Raw genomic sequence first — 19,922 nt, 5'->3', positions numbered from 1 at the left:
GATATTGCTAAATGTACTAAACCCACAGGATAGTCCCACAGCAAAGGACTATCTGGCCCAAAATGTTAATAGTACCAATTTTGAGAAACCCTGTCCTAAAATTAATTCACTCACAGAGTGAACCTGGAGTCAGAGGACCCTATTTAGGAGATGAAATCTCTCTAAGGAGCTAACTTTATTCTTTCTGGCTACAGGGTTTTTAGCCAGTACACTTATAAAAAACAACATGCCTGCTTTTTATTGGTCTTTAATTAGCCTTTTACTCTAATATCAATTTGTCACAGGGGGATGAGAAATATTAATTGTAATCAGTGGTCTAACCAAGGGCAGATATAGTGTCCTATGGGACAGTTAGTGACCTTGTTCGCTGAGCTGATCTCCGACCTTTGTCCTTACTGGCTGAGCAAGCCCAGCCAGCCTATTTAAAGTCTTTGTGGAACCAGATGGGATCACTTGCATTAAGCAGGAAGTTAATGCAGGAAGGATCACTTGCAGTAAGCAGGAAGTTAATGCAGGAAGGATCACTTGCAGTAAGCAGGAAGTTAATGCAGAAAGGATCACTTGCAGGAAGCAGGAAGTTAATTCAGGAAGGATCACTTGCAGTAAGCAGGAAGTTAATGCAGGAAAGATCACTTGCATTAAGCAGGAAGTTAATGCAGGAAGGATCACTTGCATTAAGCAGGAAGTTAATGCAGGAAGGATCACTTGCAGTAAGCAGGAAGTTAATGCAGGAAGGATCACTTGCCTTAAGCAGGAAGTTAATGCAGAAAGGATCACTTGCAGTAAGCAGGAAGTTAATGCAGGAAGGATCACTTACCTTAAGCAGGAAGTTAATGCAGGAAGGATCACTTGCCTTAAGCAGGAAGTTAATGCAGGAAGGATCACTGCATTAAGCAGGAAGTTAATGCAGGAAGGATCACTGCATTAAGCAGGAAGTTAATGCAGGAAGGATCACTGCATTAAGCAGGAGGTTAATGCAGGAAGGATCACTGCATTAAGCAGGAAGTTAATGCAGGAAGGATCAGTTGCATTAAGCAGGAGGTTAATGCAGGAAGGGTCACTGCATTAAGCAGGAAGTTAATGCAGGAAGGATCAGCTGCATTAAGCAGGAGGTTAATGCAGGAAGGATCACTGCATTAAGCAGGAAGTTAATGCAGGAAGGATCACTGCATTAAGCAGGAAGTTAATGCAGGGAGACTGGACCGGTCTTGGCCTACGGGCACGTAGGGAATGAACCCTCTCCTCATTCACCCTTAGGACCACCCATCTCTGAATCAGTAACAACACATCAATAGATGGGAACGGGGATGGCTTCAGTGGAGCGGAGATTTTGCTCTCAGCCCCGCAGTTTTTACAGCACCCACACCAGAGAAAGTCTGTGCATGCTGGGGCTACCTGCCTGCTTGTGATTACAAACAGCCTTCATACGAAATCTCAGCATCGTTGGCTGCTGCTTTCAGCAGCCCTTTCTGAAGTCAGTATTTCTTGACGTCAATTATTTTATTTTAGCCACAGCCATTTCTCTCTGGCAGTACTTTCTGCAAATGTGTCTTTTCAAGAAAACTGAACCTGGAAATAGCTTGTGACATGCCATCTGACTTGATCATGCCAAGAACACGTGGCTCTTGTGCTTATTAGATGCCACATGAATGGATTTCTTGGTCTGAAGCTTTGCTAAGGTCAGAAGTCTTCGCAAAAATAAAAAGCTACCACTTTCTTGGCTGCAGCGACGTAGTTCCCAGTATCTTTACATAATGCCTAAGACTTGTACTTTGACTTAAGTCTGTTGTATAGCACTTAGGACGTGTAGACATGGCTTTAATAGCAACACAGGCTTCTTTGGTACTGGAGAACAAGGTAGGCATCCAGGGATGTTAGAAGCAGTGGCCTTCAGCTAAAAATGTTGATTGCTGCATATATTATCAATTTACAACAGAGATCCTAGGGGGCAAGAGTGTGTGGGGTGTAATTCATTACATGTAACAATAATGAGGTAGGACAAACAGAAAAAAACATGAAGTGATTATCTATTGAGATATGGATCTTGTCTGGGGAGAAACTTGCCTTTATTAAATTTTCTATAAACCAATTATATCTAAATACTATATCTAAGGCATATAATACAGTTTATTTCTAAGCATATTCCATAAAATAGATTGAATTTAAGTAAAGAAATGAAAAAAAACAACCAACTGACCCCAAGGCTTTGCCCTAGGGGAGTCAGTGCTTTAACCACAGCAGTCAGCCCTCAGCTTTGCAGTCCCTTTACCTGGATGTTATTGGTTCATCCGGAGCTTATGAGGCTCATAGGACAGACCCTTACTGATCTAACTCAAAAGACAATACTGCAGACAGCCAGAATGAGAATTGATTTAGAGTGAGAAGTAAGATTGCCGAGTAAGTCAGAACACTGATGGTATCACCAGTTCCATACACGTTACAAGTACTCAGATCCATAGACTGAATAAATGATGTTTCACATATATGCTCTACCAGTTCATAGATGTATATGGCTGCATTGATTTGAAAGCATTGTATTTGTGTTTTTTAAAATTACAGTTTTTTCACTATCGAAAGTTCCTGAAAGTGTATTTTGATTAGCCTTCCCTTTTCTACATTGTACGGTATCAACCCCAGCCTCCCCAGCCACGATTTTGTTTTGCACAGTTCCAGTCAACTGTGGTCCAAAAATATTAAGTGAAAAATTCCAGAAATAAGCAATGAATAAGTTTTAAATTGCACATCGTTTTGAGTAGAGTGATTAAATCTCGCGCCATCCCTCCTCGCCCTCCCAGGGACATGAACCATTCCTTTGCCCAGCATCTCCACGCTGTGTTCTCTCCCCACCTGGCAGCCCCTTAGTCATCTCAGGTATCAGATCCACTGTCCTGGTGTTTCAGTGCTTGTGTTCAAGTCACCCTCATTTGCTTTAATGATGGCTCCAAAGTGCAAGAGTAGTGATGTTGGCATTTTGGATATGCCAAAGAGAAGCCATACAGTGCTTCCCAAAGGGAAAAAGGAAAAGTTCTTGACTGAAGGGGGAAAAAATTATATGCCACAATTGCTAAGATCTGAGGTGAGAAGGAATCTTCATTCTGTGGAATTGTGGGGAAAGAAATTCATGCCAGTTTGCTGAGAGAGAGACCACATTCACATTATTTTTATTATAACATATTATTATAATTGTTCTATTTTATTATTAGGTATTGTTGTTAATCTCTTACTGTGCCTAATTTATACATTAAACTTTATCATAGATATGTATGTATAGGAAAACATGGCATATACTGGGTTCAGTACTATCCGTGGTTCCAGGCATCCCCTGGGGCTCTTGGAATGCATCCCCCAGGATAGTCTGTTGTAATCTGGCTCCCAAACTGCCTTCTGGTCACTCGATTTAGACATCACTGACTAGCACATTTCAGGCTACTGCACGGAGATGTTGCCTGCCAGCCGGCTGTTCAGTTTTAGTGCTATCATCTTTGTGCACCAATATTTGTGCAATTACTTCACTTTTTTGTTCAGTTTCAACCGTACTCTTTTATAAAAAGAAGTGGAAAATAAAGTGATAAATGAGCTTTTTCAGATCCAAAAATAAAGCCCCTCTTCCCCTGAAAATTTTTCCCATATTAGAAAAGTTTGAAAATCAGAGACTGTATCTTCCAGTTATATTTCAGAGAAGAACCTTAAGACAAATTCTTAGGACACCTTTCCCCTGGTTAGCGTACTTTCCACCTTCTATGAGTGGACACAGACACATTCTTCGGCTCGCTTTATCTACACTCGTGTAGTCTACCAGTCTTTTCCATACTAGCCTTTCCTATGCAAGCTGCAATTGCAAATAATTGCAAAATGATTCTTCCTTGATGAGACTTAATGTATTTCTTAAGTCTCCCTTAACGCACATCTACAAACCACCTCAGTGATGGTTATTCCTGATCATAAATAAACCCATGCATTTTGTGTTGATTTTCATTAGATTTTCCAAGAGGATCATATTTCATGATTTTATCCTTAATTCGGATTCATTTATCATCATTCTCTATGGCTTATCTAGTCCTCAAAGAAATGTTAGTTTAATATTAAAGATGTAAAGCATTTCTAATATTTGGAACATTAAGTATTTTATATTATCAATAATTAAGACTTCAGTTCTTGTTAATTGTATTACATTTGAATAGCATGATATTGTTTAAGAATCATTTTCCCAGCCAGGCCTTTTTGCTGTCTGATTTTGTATCAGGGTTCAAAGAAATGGGGGGAGGAAGTAGAACAGTACTCTCATTCCCTCCATCAACCTTGGTGTTTGTTCTGGGCATATGCACCTGCTCTCAAATCAGGCAGTCACCTCCTTACCCCCATTCTAGCTCCTTTCCCAGGCAGCTGGGGAAAAGGCAATCTTATAGGCATCTTTGAACTATTTTTGTGAGTCTCTAGAGAACACAGAAATAAGTTTACTTTGAAAGATTCTATATATTGATCTTATAATTTGACTCTCAAGTGGAACTCTTATTTTTCCAACTATTCTAAGGCACCTTTCAGGAGCTCCCACATATTCAAGATATGAACCAATACTTTAGTTTGCTAATTTACAATGCCTTTATTTCTTCCTAGTGACTTGTCTATTGTTTGGGGCACCCCCTTTTCAGAGCAGGCTATGTGGTGGCAGAACCTTGTATTGGGAATATGTGTGGAATTAGGGAAAATGGACTTGAATCCAGACTTGGAGAAATATTTAGCCTAAGCTTTTGAAAATTTTGATGAATAACTCCTGAACTGACAATATACTTTTCAAAAGCACCTGGAGTTCAGCTGAGAAGGCCTCGTGAAGGTCTTAGAGACGTAGAAAAAAGTGCAACCAGAAGAGTGAAAACATGGATGGGGCTCACTGAATCACTATCTGAGGGAAGAGGGTCACCTTGGGGACGTTGGCACTTTTCAGTTCCAAAGAAGTCCATAATGTGGAAGTAGATGACGAGAACTGTACAGTCATTAGACTCTCTTTCTGTCACTGTTGGAGAAATTATTCTATTATTAGATGGATGTCTCTGGCTGTTCTAACTCAATTCTATCAACATCATATTGGTTTAAGCCTCTTGTTCCAATTCCAGGGGCACTGAGCTCTCTTCTGTTATTACTTGGCTCTCACCATAAGTTTTTAGGTAGGGTTCACATGAAATGTCAACATTCTATTTCTTATGACAGTAGTTTCTCAAGGTGAACCAATAAAGTGACTCCTGGTTATGATAGAGCTTCTCATATAACCTGAGTACAGGAGAGAATCATGCCCACGTGATTGCTTATTCTAGTTCACTGTATTTTGAATAAATTAGGCATTCTAGAGGATACCCTAAGCATATATGCCTTTTGGTTGGTGTCATCCCTGGACACCGATAAAAGCAAATTTCTGGAGTTTCAAAGCAGAGAACCAGCTCCTAGAATATAACTACCTTCTATAAGTGTCAGCCTGTGGGATACTGCGCATCCTGGCTCCACCTAACTTTCCCACCTGTTCTTTTTCATATAATTTCTATAGGTTGTACAGCAATCTCTTATCCATTTGTTTAATCTGAATAAGTTCCAGAAAGTCTGATTAGCTCTGGATCAAGGATAAAATTTGTTTATTTATTTTTTATTTCTATCCTGGAATGTGGTGGCTACACCTGGGAATGGGAGGTAGTGGCCTGCTTACCTGGCAGTTCTCCCCTCATTAGCAGCTCTATTTCCTTGATTTTTTTTCCCCTCTTGGCTTCTAACTGAAACATGTGGCAATTAGAAAACATGAGAAAACATATTTTTGAGAACACACATAGCAGTAGAAGTAGTTGCTATTTCGTTTACTGAAACATGTTACATATTTAATTTACACTGAATTATTTTCTGATTTATGAACTATCTGGTAGCAATTTTAATATTGGATGTTTGTCAATCAAGGTAAATAATAGAGTCAATATACTGGTAAAAAGCATTCTATTGCAAACACAAGAGAAATGAAAGAGCAGAGGTATAAAATAAGACTGAGTACAATGGCTAACATATGAAAAGATGCTCAACATCACTAATCATCAGAGACATGCCAGTTAAAACCACGAGGAGATGATATCTCACACCTGTCCGAATGGCTCTCATGAATAAATCCACAAACAGCAAGTGCTGGCGAGGGTGTGGAGAAAAGGTAACCCTTGTGCACTGTTGGTGGGAATGCAGACTGGTGTCATCACTATGGAAAATACTATGGAGAACACTCAAAAATTAAAAATGAAACTGCCTTATGACCCAGCCATTCCACTTCTAGGTATATATTGGAAGAAACCCAAAACACTAATTTGAAAGAATATATGCACCCCTATGTTCATTGCAGCAGTATTTACAATAGCCAAGATATTGAAGCAACCCAAGTGCCCATCAACAGAGGAGTGGATAAAGAAGTTGTGGTACATATATACAATGGAATATTACTTGGTCATAAAAAAAAAATCTTACCATTTGTGACAGCATAGATGGACCTAGAGAGTATTATGATAAGTGAAATAAATCAAACAGAGAAAGAAAAATATCAAGTGATTTCACTTATATTTGGAATCTAAAGATAAAAATAAATGAACAAACACAACAGAAACAGACTCATAGACACAGAGAACAGTCTGATGGTTGCCAGAGGCAAGGGGGGTTGGGGGATTGGGTGAAAAAAGTGAGGGGATAAAGAATTACAAATCATTAATCACAAAATAGTTCCAAGGATGTAAAGTAAAGCATAAGTAATATAGACAATTATATTGTAGTAACTATGTATGGTGCCAAGTGGGTACTTGAAATACCAGGGAGACCAATTTGTGAAGTATATGATTGTTATACCACTAGGCTGTACACCTGAAACTAATGCAAAATGATACTGAAGGTAAACTGTAATTTAAAAATAAAATTTAAAAATAAAAGTTGTTGGCTTTTAATGATAATAAAGAATTTTCCAGTAATTGGGAAAAGGAGCTAAATTTATATTTATTTCAAATGACTGAAATGGAACCACTATATTAGATTTTGTGTTCTTACTCTAGTTTCAGAGATATTTAAATCTACTTGAAATTTGTGTGGGTAAAAAAGGACCTCTGTAATAAATCTAACCTAAAGTAACCTCACAGGGTGATGTGATCATGAAATCCTAACTGGGCAGGTCATGGTGGGTGGTCAAGTCCCAGGCATATAACTTCTTTAGAAAAAGGTTATCTTTGCCTTAAGCAAGTCCAGTCCATTGTTTCAGTGCATCTAGGTTAACATGCCTTTGAAATGCCTTTTTCAGACCCTTCTGAAGAGTAACCGCCCTCAAAAGAGCACATAATATTGTTAATGATCTGTAACCCAGTCATAGAGATGCCCCTGCCTTGCTTCCTCTCACATTCTTATAGCCTTCAGTTCATGTAATCTGCCTTACTTTCCTTTCTTAATTCCCAGTGTATAAAAGAAACTGCAAACTGTCATCTGGGAAGCATTTTTCTCAGTCTGTTGAGGTCTTCCTTCCAGGCATGTTCTTCGTTTGGCTCAAATAAACTCTAATAAACTCATAAACATTTTCTACAGGTTTGGACATTCTTATGTCCACATTAGGAAGAGAAATTTTGCTTTTTTATGAGAATTTTAGTAAAGCTGAAAATTGAAATTAGAATTTGCAAACTTAAAAAAAGAGCCCAAATTAAAGAAATGTCCCCAGCATATCCTATCCTGCAAAAGTAGTGTTCTTTTCTAGTTTTAATATTTAATGCAAACGCAAGCATCGGAATTTAATTGTAATTCAGTGAACCTAACCCATTCACTACAGAGTGGTTATCTATTGAAGGTTTTGGGCAGGGGAGAAGTAAGTGATGACATTGTGGGATAGACCTTCTGGTCTTTAAATAACCTTCGATGGAACCTCTGCTCCTATAGTTCTGTCTTGTGCTCTCTCTAAGGTCGGGGGCATTCTTCTTGTTGCTGTGAACAATTTGAACTAATTGTTTTTGACCTTCTCTGGTGTCTTAGGCTATTTAGAGAGCTGATGAGAACTTTGGGAAGAAGACTGAGAGATCATAGCTGTCCTGCTTGATTTGGTCAGTTGTTATTTCTAGGGATACATCCAGACTATGATAGCAAAATGGATCACTTATTACCTGGTTTGTGGCAGGTTAAGTACTGAGATAATGCTGGACATTTCCCCCTGAGGGTATTCCTGAGAATAATCTCTTTGTTTCCTATGACTTAAACCTATAGTAAACCATAAAAAAATAAATAAACACTCCCTTATTGATAAACAAAGAGAAAATACTCCCTTGATGTAAGGGGTGTGCCATGAGGCTCTTTCTAGCATTCTGTCAACTTCAGTTAACAAGCAAAGCCTCAGTGTTCATTACCCTTAGGTTACAAAATAGTAAGTGGTTATTAACTGCTCTTAACGGGAGCCGTAATTACAGTATCACCAAATGCTGAATGTGTAACTTCTCCCTCTCCCCCTTTTTAATGTGCCAGGGATTCCAACATCTCTTCACACTGCTCTAATTTAAAGTCTCCAGTGATCTCTAGCCCCCGGCATTTCCTACCCTCCCAGGAGTAATAGCAACACTTATCTACCTAAAATAAACAAGCAGACACTCTCAGGGCAGCTGGAGACCTTGAACAGCCTTGGCCACGGCTTATCAGCCTCCCGTGATGCGGCTGTGAAGCCAGGAAACTCTAGAAAACTTAACTTTATCCTGAACACAACACCCCGAGCAGGGCCACATCTGCATTCCTGGGCGGGAAGGATCCTAGGGACTTAATGAGGTTCACTTAATGAGCTGACCTAACGAATAAGGCGCTCGGGAAGGGGTCCTTCGCTCCTGATATGATTGTCCTCGTTGTTCATTCTACACTCGGGAAAAACGCTTGTCTGTATCTAGCAGTGAGCTGAGCGTGTCAGGAGTCCCTCAGGCCCGTAGCCTAACGGTTTTCTCTGCTGAATTTCCCCATGACATTCAGGAGGGACTAAAAGAAATGGATTCGGAGGAATCCTCAAAGTACTCAAGTACAATGCCGACTTAGCAACCTGCCCGAGCCTCAGGAGTAGAGGAGCACAACCTGAAACCCGTGTGGTCTTCGATGCTCTCGTCCTTCAGGGGGCCCAGTGGAGGCTAGTGCAGGACTACAGCTTTCTAACTGTATGTACAACACAAACATGTATCCTACCATTCACCCGAGAGGGACCCAGCACTCACACCTTGCAACAGTAAATTCAGGTACAGTTATCTTTCACCTTCCAGTGTTCTGTCTCCCCTTCTGAATACAGGGTGGGGCAAAAGTGGGTTTGCAGTTGCTCGTATGGAAAATAATACAATAATTAATAAATAATGAAGCAGGAATAAATGCCGTGTTTCGTGTACTCACAACTGTAAACCTACTGTTGCCCACTGTGTGTGGTGTGTATATTGTGAGACACCTGCCTTGGGCCCAGTGACTGGATGGAGGCTCTGGGACTAAGAGAGCCATAGATGAATTCAAACTGCCCTTATTGCACCACTGGTTTAGTAAAGTGGCTGTAGATATATGTCAGTGTTACTCATTAGCTGGGCACCTACCATGGGGGTTAGGGTTAGAGACACAAAGATGGAAAAGACATTACTCCTGCTTCCAAAATATTTTCAGTCTACTTGGACAGACGAACCCAAAGATATATTTTGGAATCCAAAGAGGAAAGTCAGTGGAAGAGAATTGCTTGAGGATTTCAGGGAAGACTTCTAGGAGGAGGCAATACCTCGACTGAGTAGGGGAGAAGAAAGAAGGATTAGATGTCAGGGGAGATTGGGATGGGTGGACGGGGGCCTGGAGAAAGGGCATTGCAAGCTGAGGTAACAGCACAGCAATGACACGCTGGTGAGAAGCAGTCATCATGTAGAGCTAGCTCTTGGTGGACCTGTTCCTAAGAGTCTGGAATCCTTTGGGGCTTGTTTTCCCCGCTTTAGCAGCCTTCGGCAGGACGGAAAGACCTGCCCAGGCTGTGTGGGCCTGTCCCAGGTTGCAGAATGATTCGGTAGCATACCTGGGTCTGGCTCTTACCAGTTAGCAGGTGCAATCTGAGCTCCATGGGCCCCCCAAGAGAAAGGCCAATGGGTGCATTCTAAACAGTTAAATGGCTGCACTGGCAAATTAAAGGGCCCAGCATGGAGTGGGGGGGTAAATACTCCCCAGAATGTTAAGACATCAAGGTAAGAAGTCTTAGGCTTCCTCGGCTTCATTTCACAGTCCTGCTTTACTTCCACCCTCGCTTCTGTGTCTGGAAGGAAACATGCGGAGTCACGACACTTGGACACCAATTACATCTGACTGGATCTGGAGCTTCGTGTGTCAGGGAAGGGGGAGGCCATCCGTTCCAATGTTTTGATTCCCCTCCATCTGCCTCCCCTCCTCCCCAGTCTCACTTAGCCATTTCTCCAGCTGTTGTTGGTAAGGAAATGATAAACACACGCATAGCTTAAGTATGACAGAATCATACAGAGCCTTCCTGCCGCTGCTATATAAACCAGGCTCGTGTTGTGAAACCACAATAAGCAGTGAGGAGCAGCCCTTCCTTTCAAGCATATCTCTGGCTGGTTCTCCTACTGAGATCGTTCCCAAGCACTTCTTAGGTGGCTCGACTATAGAAGGTAGCTGTCATATCAGAGCTCAGCCCAGTGAAACACTAGCACGGCAAAGCAGGAGACCCCCCGTCTGTCTCCTCCCGCTGGCCCTTCCTTCTTTCTACCATGTCTCGTAGATTGCTCTTTATGCCCCCCAAACAAATTAGGTCTAGTCATTCCCTCCAGCCTCCAATCTTCCTTCATCGGTCACAAAATGTGGCTTCTCCTACCTGCCAAAGCCCAGTGGAAGGAAGGTGTGACTGGGTGCAAGATTTTATATTAACATTCAACACTTAACTAAAGCTATGATTTTTTAAAAAATTAAAACAAAACAAAATGACCACTTCCAGCTTTTAAGGTTTCTTGCTACAGCACAATTGAATGCAGGTTGATCTAGATTTGCTTCTTAGTCTGGCCTTTCATTGCAGTGTTTTAAATTAAGGTTGGATAAGTGAGCACTGGGCAAAAAGAGGGAGGAGAATGCCATCGTCTGATGAATTTACTTCAAGGTCACTAAATTCCATTTTTCACCTAAGTGTGTTTTCTTCCTCCCTAGGCCCAGGTTGCCTGGGCCCTTACCTCTCCCTTGCACTGGCCTTGGCTTCCACAGACCCTGGTGGTGTGTAATCCGGGAGGAAGCCCAAGTAATGAGTCTGTGGAGGAGTCTCCAAGCTAGGGAGAGAAAAGCACTCTCCAAGTGCAGTGGAAAGCATCATTTCTTTATTTCTGGCTTCATCCTATTCACACCTCATTGCACACTCTGCAATGCAAAGGGGAGCACTGTTTACCCGTACAGATACTAGATTGCTGATCTTACTGGGTCTTCATAGCTGCCTGCTGGATTTCATTTCTCTTCCCCCCAGTTTAATTAATCACTTCTCCCTTGACCCTGAAACCATTGGCCTGTCTATGCCAAACGCTGACTCCCACAGCCGTGGATTCTGGTGATTGAGCAGATCTGTCACAGAGCAGTCCTTGTCCTCCAGTCTGCATTATCAACAGATCATCAGAGGCACTGCTGGCTCTATGCTGGGGACATTCCTATTGCTTAATTGTTGCCTAATTTAACGTCATGAAAGTGGTTTCTTAGGAGTAATAAAGGTGAAGGTTTATTGAGAGGAGCATCCAAGATATGATATTGTGAATTAAATAGTCATGTGATTACTTACCTACCTTTCTTTTAGCAAGTGTAGTTTTTAATAGATATATTCTTGATAATGTGTAAGTTGAAATTTAAAAAGTTATTATAACTCCTAGACTTTGGTTAAGTGAAAAAATAGTTTGTAAATAAATAATCCCTCTCGAATTTATTTTCTATAAGATGAGTGTATTAAAGGTTGAATTTGCATAAAGCCAAGGGCAACCTGAGTTGTGACACGTAACTCACTGAGCCACTGAAGCGGAGGTGTCACTGCCCGTGACTATGCTTATCTCTGTTCGTGTGTACTACCGTTTACACAGTCCCCACCTGCTGTCCCGCCAGAGACTCAGTATGACGTCATTTATTTGAGGTTGGAGTATGTGTTGTCAAGGCCCAAGTGACTCTACGCATTGTTTATTCAACTGGAGGCAGAATTGCAACCCGTGACCTGTACAACACCTGAGAGTGGTTCTTAGCACATTGTTCAATATGGGGTTGTTCCTGAGAAAATTACTCTTTTCATCTAGACAACCTGACCTCCGTGGATGGATCCTAATATCTGGTGAGAGATATTAGGATATGTGGGAGAGGGATGCTTAAATGTTCTGTTGGCTTATGTTGGGTCCCTTCCATCTCCACTAGCACTTTTCCAAGTTAAGCCAAGAGTTGAGGTTGACTATGTTAATGACACTTCAGTATCCAAATGTGCTTCCCCCCTTTCTAATGATGGAATTTAGCCACAGACTCCAGTTAAATCACAAAACACTACACACTACAGGGCTTATTGTCCTTGACAATTTGCTAGAAATGTATTCCAAGCAAAATCCCAATGTCTTTTGAGACCAAATTCTTCAACTCTTTCTGCTTCAAGCCTGAGAAGCAGTTTAGAGTTTGAGTTACTACTTGTTAGGAGCTTTCTGAACATACCTTAGTTTATGTACAACCTGGTCTTTTAGTTTTATGGGAGCAGTAATAGAGCATTTATTGAAAAGGGAAATGATATGAGGTTGAGTAGTCTGGTCCTTATCTAGATCGCCCCAACCCAAGGGAGAGTCTCTGCCATGTTTTATGAAGGGCAATGAAGGCCCTGCCCCCCAGATCTTTCCCCAGACTGGGGAGGGTTACCCCAGTCACCAGCTCAGTCATCAGCTCCTCAGGGCAAAAGTAGGTATGGCTGGTGCCACACTCTGGGCCCTCTGCTAGGGAAAGTTATCAATACTGTAGACCATCCTCCCTTTCTCACAATTATTCCTATGCCTATTTCTGCTCTCCAAGAATATTAATGCCTATTATTTCCCTTAATCATTAATTATGTAAAATTCTGTAAAATTACTCCCAGACTTCCCATGTGGGTAGGTTGAAGTGTATTCTTTATATTTTCAGTTATCATTTTTTCCATTAATCACTTTTCCATTAATCACTTACTGATCGATTCATTTGTCCACCTTCCCTGGGCTGCTGGGCACAAAGCACTGAGCTTCATGGTGGAAATGCCAAGCTGCGTAAGACCCACTGCAAGGGGGCACCGCCCAGCGACGAGGCCGCCATGTGCACATTGTGTGAGAGGCTGTGATAGAGGTATGGATGGCGCATCAGAGACAGAGCAGGGGTCACTGTGACAAATTAATGCTTTATTTGTAATAACGTTCATCGCTACGAGCTAAAAGCCAAGGCTTCTTTCAAAATCACTCATATTGCTCAGTATTGGACTTTGTCACCTTTTTGCTAGTGACACGTGGAAAAACTGAGGCACAGTGTTTCTTGGAAGTATTGGCTCTGCTAAAGTAGCACCCACCCTGGAAAAAATGGTAACTGAAAATATAAAGAATACACTGCAACCTACCCACATGGTGAGTCTGGGAGTAATTTTACATAATTTCTATTTTAAAATATTTTAATCTAAAGACATCATCTTAAGACATGTTTTTAGATACAGATGAACAAATCCTTAGTAAAATTGTGGATGTGTCATAAATTCAAAATGTCAAACAACACACTAGATTTGGAAGTGGGAGACATTTCTCAGCCACCAAAATTATGTGTGTGGAAACGAAGATGGATTAAGAAATATAGTCAAAATCCCACCAATACCAATTGAAATGGAAATTACCTAGGTAGAAAATTACTTTTGATTAAGGGAAATGTTTGCAATACAGATTTTTAAAGTGCAATTCAATTGTTATTATCTATATGCTACTTACCCGGCACTCATCCTATGGCAGCCTGCATTATTGGGGGCGGGGTATCCCCTCTCCTTATCTAAAGTGCAAGCTCCTTGAGGGCGAGGTTTATTGAATCCACACGATCTGTGTGTTCAGTGAACATGCTGTTTCTGCCACTGATGATTCTAGCCCACTCTGAGCCTACATCAGTAACTAAAATCTTGCCAACTCATATCTCACCAGGCCTGTTTTACCTTCATTTCCAGTTCTCTCTGGGCATTGGCACCAACATAATGGTGCTGTTGCTTCAGGTGCCTAAGGCCGGGGAGGGAACAGGAGGGGTTTCATGTTCTCTCTTTACTCAGAACAGCCCAAGAGTAACACTTGCCAGGCTTCCAAAGGGGAATAGCTTGGAATAGGGCTATTATCATGTGCGCATGTGATGGAAAGCATGGCTCCAAAGGAATGTGGAATAAAGATAATGAAGTGATAGGATGCCTAGTTTGATTAAATCTAGTTAAGGAATATCTAATCTTAGAATCTGGAAAAAACTTGCTGGTATAAGTGAAGATAGGGTCACGGCAGGGTCTCCAGTGCAACCACGCGTGTGTATCAGCACAGTATGAAAAGTTCCAGAAGCATCCAGGCGCAAATCTGAAAGTTAATGATTTTCATTGGCGATAGGACACAGTGGCAAAACATGGAAAGGAAACTACCACAGTGCATGGGTGCCTACAGGGAGAACCACCTGCCAACCTGGCGCGGTCTCTCACCCCTCACACTGGGAACGGAAGCGCCTGGAAGGCAGGGGCTTCTGCTTCTACTTATGCCACTCAGTACGAGACAGGGAATGAAGCTCCAAGGACAGTTTATAAGGTGAAGGTAAACACAGCCCAGAATGGCTACTTAAGGAGAAAGTGGGAGGTTGGAAGGCTGAACAGTTTATTGCACAAAAGGTCAACATTCACGAGCGAGGAGGTGGTGTTTGGGGCTGGGGAAGAGATGAAGGAAAAATTCCAAAGTGTGCCCCAAGTCAGGCCTAGGAGTGTGTTTCAGCTGGCGAAGGACAGGGGCTGGAGCTCTGTCCTCTGAGGCGCAGGGGCACCCCGCCCTGAGAGGTGGACGGGAGGGAAGGGGAGCAAGTGGGAAAGGCCCAGACAGGAACGCAAACTAGTCCACAGGGGTGACGGGCTTTGCGCTAAGCCCTGAAACACCCGACGAGCGTAGGACAATTTTAAAAATTGGATTTGGCCTGCAGCAATGTTGAATCATTCAGTTCGGCCCAAAAGGTCTGCGCTCAGGGCATCTTTCCTCCAGAAAGAGTGCGGCCTGAGGTCGATTCTCCTGATTCTGCAGCTCTGCTCTGTCAAGTCTGCCCCCTCTAGGGCAACAAGGGCTTTCTCCGATGACTTCCCAGCTCAAGTGACAATCACTGGTACTTACTGTGCTGGGTAGTCTCCGTTTACCTCCCTGCCCATGCAGATTCATCTTCCCCCTCTTTTGTGCTTAGCTCTGTGCTAATCCTGAGATCTGACCCTGAGAGGCTGACCCTGAGATCAGAGGTTGGAAGGAGAGAAATGTCAGGGTGCCTTTTCCCTGCTCCCTCCCTGCTTCTTTGCGTCAGCTATGGCAGTTGCTGTGTCTTTCCGTAGATTCAGCTTTCACTGGGTCCCCACAACACTACTTCTTCCCCTTCCCGCCTAGGCTGGCACCAGCTTCCCATTGTCTCTGCAACACCCATGGTTTACTCCCTTAGCCCTGCCCACACCTCTGTCTCTCCACCTTGACCATCTGAAGTGAATTTTGCCCTTTGCCAAAACTAACACTGACATTGTGCCAGGCTCTAGTCTCAGTCCTTTGTGTGCATGATCCCGTTTAATCCTCCCAACATTTTATTGATGAGGCTGAGGCACAGAAAGGTTCAGACACTTGCCTAAGGTAACACAGTAAGTGGCAGAGTCAAGGTTTGAACCTAGGCAGTTGAGCTCTAAACTCCTAGCACTTAACCACTGATCCAGCCTACCTCTCTTCTAGCTCACATCACATCCTGGAGAACAGCTAAGGTTGAGAAAGTAGACGCAAAGAGTTCTAATACTAGTTCATGTACTAAAGCTTATTAGTTCATACACTGAAGCTTATTCATAGGACAACCTCTCAGGTCATAATTAACTCTTATGTTATGTTTCATTCTAATAAGATACCCACCCCAGTGGTTCTCAGCCTTGGTTGCACAACAGAATCACCTGGGGAGTTTGAAACTGTCCCTGTGCCCAGGCCATGCCCCAGACAAATGAAATCAGAACACTGGAAATGGGACGCAGTAATTGATAATGTTTTAAACTCCCAGGAGATTTTAGCATGTGGTCAAAAAATGAGAACCATTGTCCTAGCCCACAGTAGCTTTTACTAGAAGGCAAGGATTACGGGTGGATAGACCTGGTGGCATAAGTAAAGAGTAACAGCTGACGGCTACACAAAGGGAGGAGCTAAAGAGAAACTATGGAAAGTTTGTGCAAGAACAGCCTCCTCACCCCTTGAAAAAGGTCATGATCTGGGTTCACTTAATGCTGGGCAAATTGCTCCTGGGGCTGAGGACAGCTTGTTATTTTCTTATTATTACATTAGAGTAATTGTCCTGGGTCATTTTTTTTTTTTTAATTTGTCATTTATTTTTAAAGGTATTAATATATGAAAAGCTTAACATACTAAGAAAGTTACAATATACAAATGGGCTTGATAGCGATATTGACAGATTGACTTTTCTCCACTAGATGTGACTTTGAGTTTTTGTAACCATTCACATTTCCATGTTCAATTATTCAAAATGACTATTCCCTAGAAACACCTGGCTGATTAAGCATGAGCCACATGCAACAAAAGCAAATGCAGATGTTCGTGCCCCTCAGCCAGGTGTTCATGAAGAAAATGAGGCAAGCTTTGTCCACACTGACCGGGGCACATCGAAATACTCCGCTCCTGGGGAGAGAGCTGCACCTATTAAAGAATGCTGTATGAACCGCTCCTGGATTAAAATGTGAGCACCTTCTTTCTTTTTGATTTTGTTTGACACCCATATAGTAACCAGCACGATAGCCACTCATGCACCAAGAGATTAACCTACTTTTCAAAGCGTCAGGATCATCAAGGGAATCTGGACATATGGGAGGTGGCGGTGGGACGACTGGTGATGACTTTGAGACCTGGCTTTCCTGGTCCCAGTCCTGATCCTGGCCTGGCGGGGGGGGGGAAGAGTTCCAGGGAGCAGCTTTTGCCTTGATGTCATTTGGTTCATTTTCAGGATACCTGGAGGAGTTCTCATGTCATTTGTTGAAATTGGACTTTCATTTTCACTCTCCAGAGCACCCTGTTCTGTATTATTAGCGACTTCAGGCCTTGTGGAAAGTAGAGCCGGCAGGTTTTGCTCCTCTGTTTCCGGATTCTGTGGAAACCACAGCAGTTCTCTCCCTTACAGTCAACTGAAGCTATGGTTGCTGGGTAAATGCAGCCGCCTCCTGACCAAGTGGCAGAACATTTGTCACCCACTTTCCACTGCTTCAAGGGAGTTGTGGTATTTTTTTTTTTTTTTGCTTTCATTATTAGCAGGTTTTCTTTTAGGTGTGACTTTTGGTTTACCTGAAGCTTTAGAAATGTCACCGTTCTTTAGCACATGCTCAAATGAAGCCACAGCTTTAAGCTTTGACCAGTGCGGTATCACCCCACATGGCCGAATTGTCACTCTGGCCTGCACTGCATCACAGATCTGAGTCCTCCTGCACAGTGACCAGCCACCGCTGCCTCCTCCCCCCATCGCCACCACAAGCTGTGAGCCTCCCTGAGTCACTTTAAAAGGTAGAATGTCAACATACTTTGTTTACTGAAGCAAAGGAAATATATACCTTTTAAAAAGGCTTTCACCTCCAAAGATGACATCATTAAAGCTATTCTTAAATAGGCAAACTTCAGGTATCTGGAAGATTCACTTAAAAAACAATATTCTTATTGATCTATAGATGCCAAATAAAAGAAATTGCCGTATGAGGCAAATGGTTATTAAACATTCCTACCTGCTGACCTTTAGCAGAAGCTAATTCACCTGCTCTTGATTCATGGTCACGATTGACATTTAAAACTTGTCCAGACCTGACGTGGGTGGCTGGGCAAACACAGGAGCTCACCAGGCCTCGGTAAAATGGGATGGTCCCTGCGCTGGTCCTCTGGGGAAGGTGCCCCCACAAGAATAACACAGGCTCTGGGCATCTGAACATGACCCATGGCCTCCTGTTGTCAGGCTTGGTTGTTTCTCTCGGACTGGGCTGGAATATTCCAACAGTCTGCTCCTGACAGCAGACCAGACAACTCTGATTCTGCTCTTATGTTTCTCCTGGCTGGTCTTGTTTACATGCTTGCCTGCAAAAAAGCTGATGCTGGGACGTGATGAGAGCTTGTGGGCTGCTGAGTGGCTGGCATTGGTCCACTGCAGCCTAGCCTCACTTCTTCCCCCCACCAGTAGCCCAGAAGTTGGGGTGCTGACCAAGGGGAAACTTGACAACGGCCATTCCAAATGTAAGCCAAGAGCCCCTCTCTGCTCACCCGCCTCAGCCCCGCATCTCTGGTCCCACTGACTCCTCCCCTCCCTGCTCTCAAAGGGCTCTAGTGCTGTTTTTTATTAGTTCACCCTGAAAACAAACATTTCAGCCCAGGTATACAGAGGGATCTTCAGGGTATGGTTTCTGGAAGGCCTTACAACAACAGCCTGGCACAGACTCTGATCCTGCTGAGTTTGTCGTCTTTGGCACTACTGGCATTTGGGACGGCGTTTTTCTTTGTTGTGGGGCTGTGCTGTGCACTGTAGGGTGTTTAGCAGCATCCTGGCTTCTACACACTAGGTGCCAGGAGCATGTAAACCCTCCCCCAAGTTGTGACAATGAAAATGTCTCCAGACAGCCAACATCTCCTGGGAGCGAAGTCCCCCCTGTTTAAGAACCACTGTGCTAAGGAAAAGATAGGAGGAGACCCTAACCTCCAATCTCCATCGGACACTGGGATCAAGGACTAAACTGAAGTCTCAGTGACTTCCGCTCCAGCACTTGGCTGTGAGATGTGTGGGCTCTTGTCTTCTATTTGTAGTGTTGTCATGAGGATGAGGTATTAGGTCTATCCTGTATGGAACCCTTAGGCTGACTAGGAACTTCCCAGCAGCCAGAGTTGTCACAAAATGAAATGAGGGACCACGGTAGTGGCTGGATTCCCCTCAGGGGGCAGGTTGGATATCTTCTATTTGTGCCTCCAGAACCATCTAACCTTCTCTGCCCTGCTCTGTGCCCCAGACTCTCACCTGTAGGGACTCTACTGATGGGCTCCCTCATCTTACAAGGTCGCTGTGGGCTTACTGTGACCCTTGACAGAGGTCTCAGCTCCTGTCAGGTGGCCATCCTCCAGATCTATCTGCCGCTTGGCCCATGTGTGATAGGGAGACCTCTCTGGTACTAGCCTGGCCTCTGCATAACTCTATATGTCACTGTGCTCTGTCCTCCCTCAGAGCTGGTCCTGGCTTCGAATCCTCTGAGTTCTTATTAAATTAAGATAATCTGAGTATGTCATGTAGTTTTTGCTGGGACCTTGTCTAACACAAAGTCATGGGGATTTGATATTGAGACTACATGGACTTTCAAGGTCTCTTCTGACACCAGATTCTATGCCACTAAAGAAGGCACAGGTGAGCAATTAAGTAGTTGCTCAAACACTACCCTGAGGAGAAACACTCTCGTTTCGCTGAGAGGTGATGCATGTTTGTCCATAACCTCCTATGTCTGTATCGTTGCTGTGGAGGACAGGGCACGTCCAGAATGCCAAGCACTTGTGCTGCAGACAGCATGGGTCATGGAACTAAGAACCACCCCTTTGATTCTTTCTCTCACAGAATCCTGAGCCTTTGCCCTCTCCTCAGAATGGCTTTGTCCATCCAGAGACTCTGTCCCTCAGCCCCAAGGCGTGAACGTT

General features: G+C 43.1%; 1 protein-coding gene and 1 pseudogene across 2 annotated transcripts in view; both read right to left on the bottom strand.

Annotated features, from left to right (window-relative positions):
- The window catches only part of NEDD9 (neural precursor cell expressed, developmentally down-regulated 9), a 176,139-nt gene that overhangs the window by 78,764 nt on the left and 77,453 nt on the right, over positions 1 to 19,922 (bottom strand). The gene's annotated exons all lie outside the window — the stretch shown is intronic.
- On the bottom strand, positions 16,751 to 19,288 carry LOC308560383 (survival motor neuron protein pseudogene; annotated as a pseudogene). The gene is made up of 2 exons: positions 19,258 to 19,288; positions 16,751 to 17,664 (listed from the first exon to the last, which is right to left on the bottom strand). The product of its transcript is annotated as a survival motor neuron protein pseudogene (transcript).

This window comes from Miniopterus schreibersii (assembly GCF_964146895.1).
Source record: "Miniopterus schreibersii genome assembly, chromosome: 8".
Lineage (NCBI taxonomy): Eukaryota > Metazoa > Chordata > Mammalia > Chiroptera > Miniopteridae > Miniopterus > Miniopterus schreibersii.
This window is presented reverse-complemented; position numbering and strand designations above follow the sequence as displayed.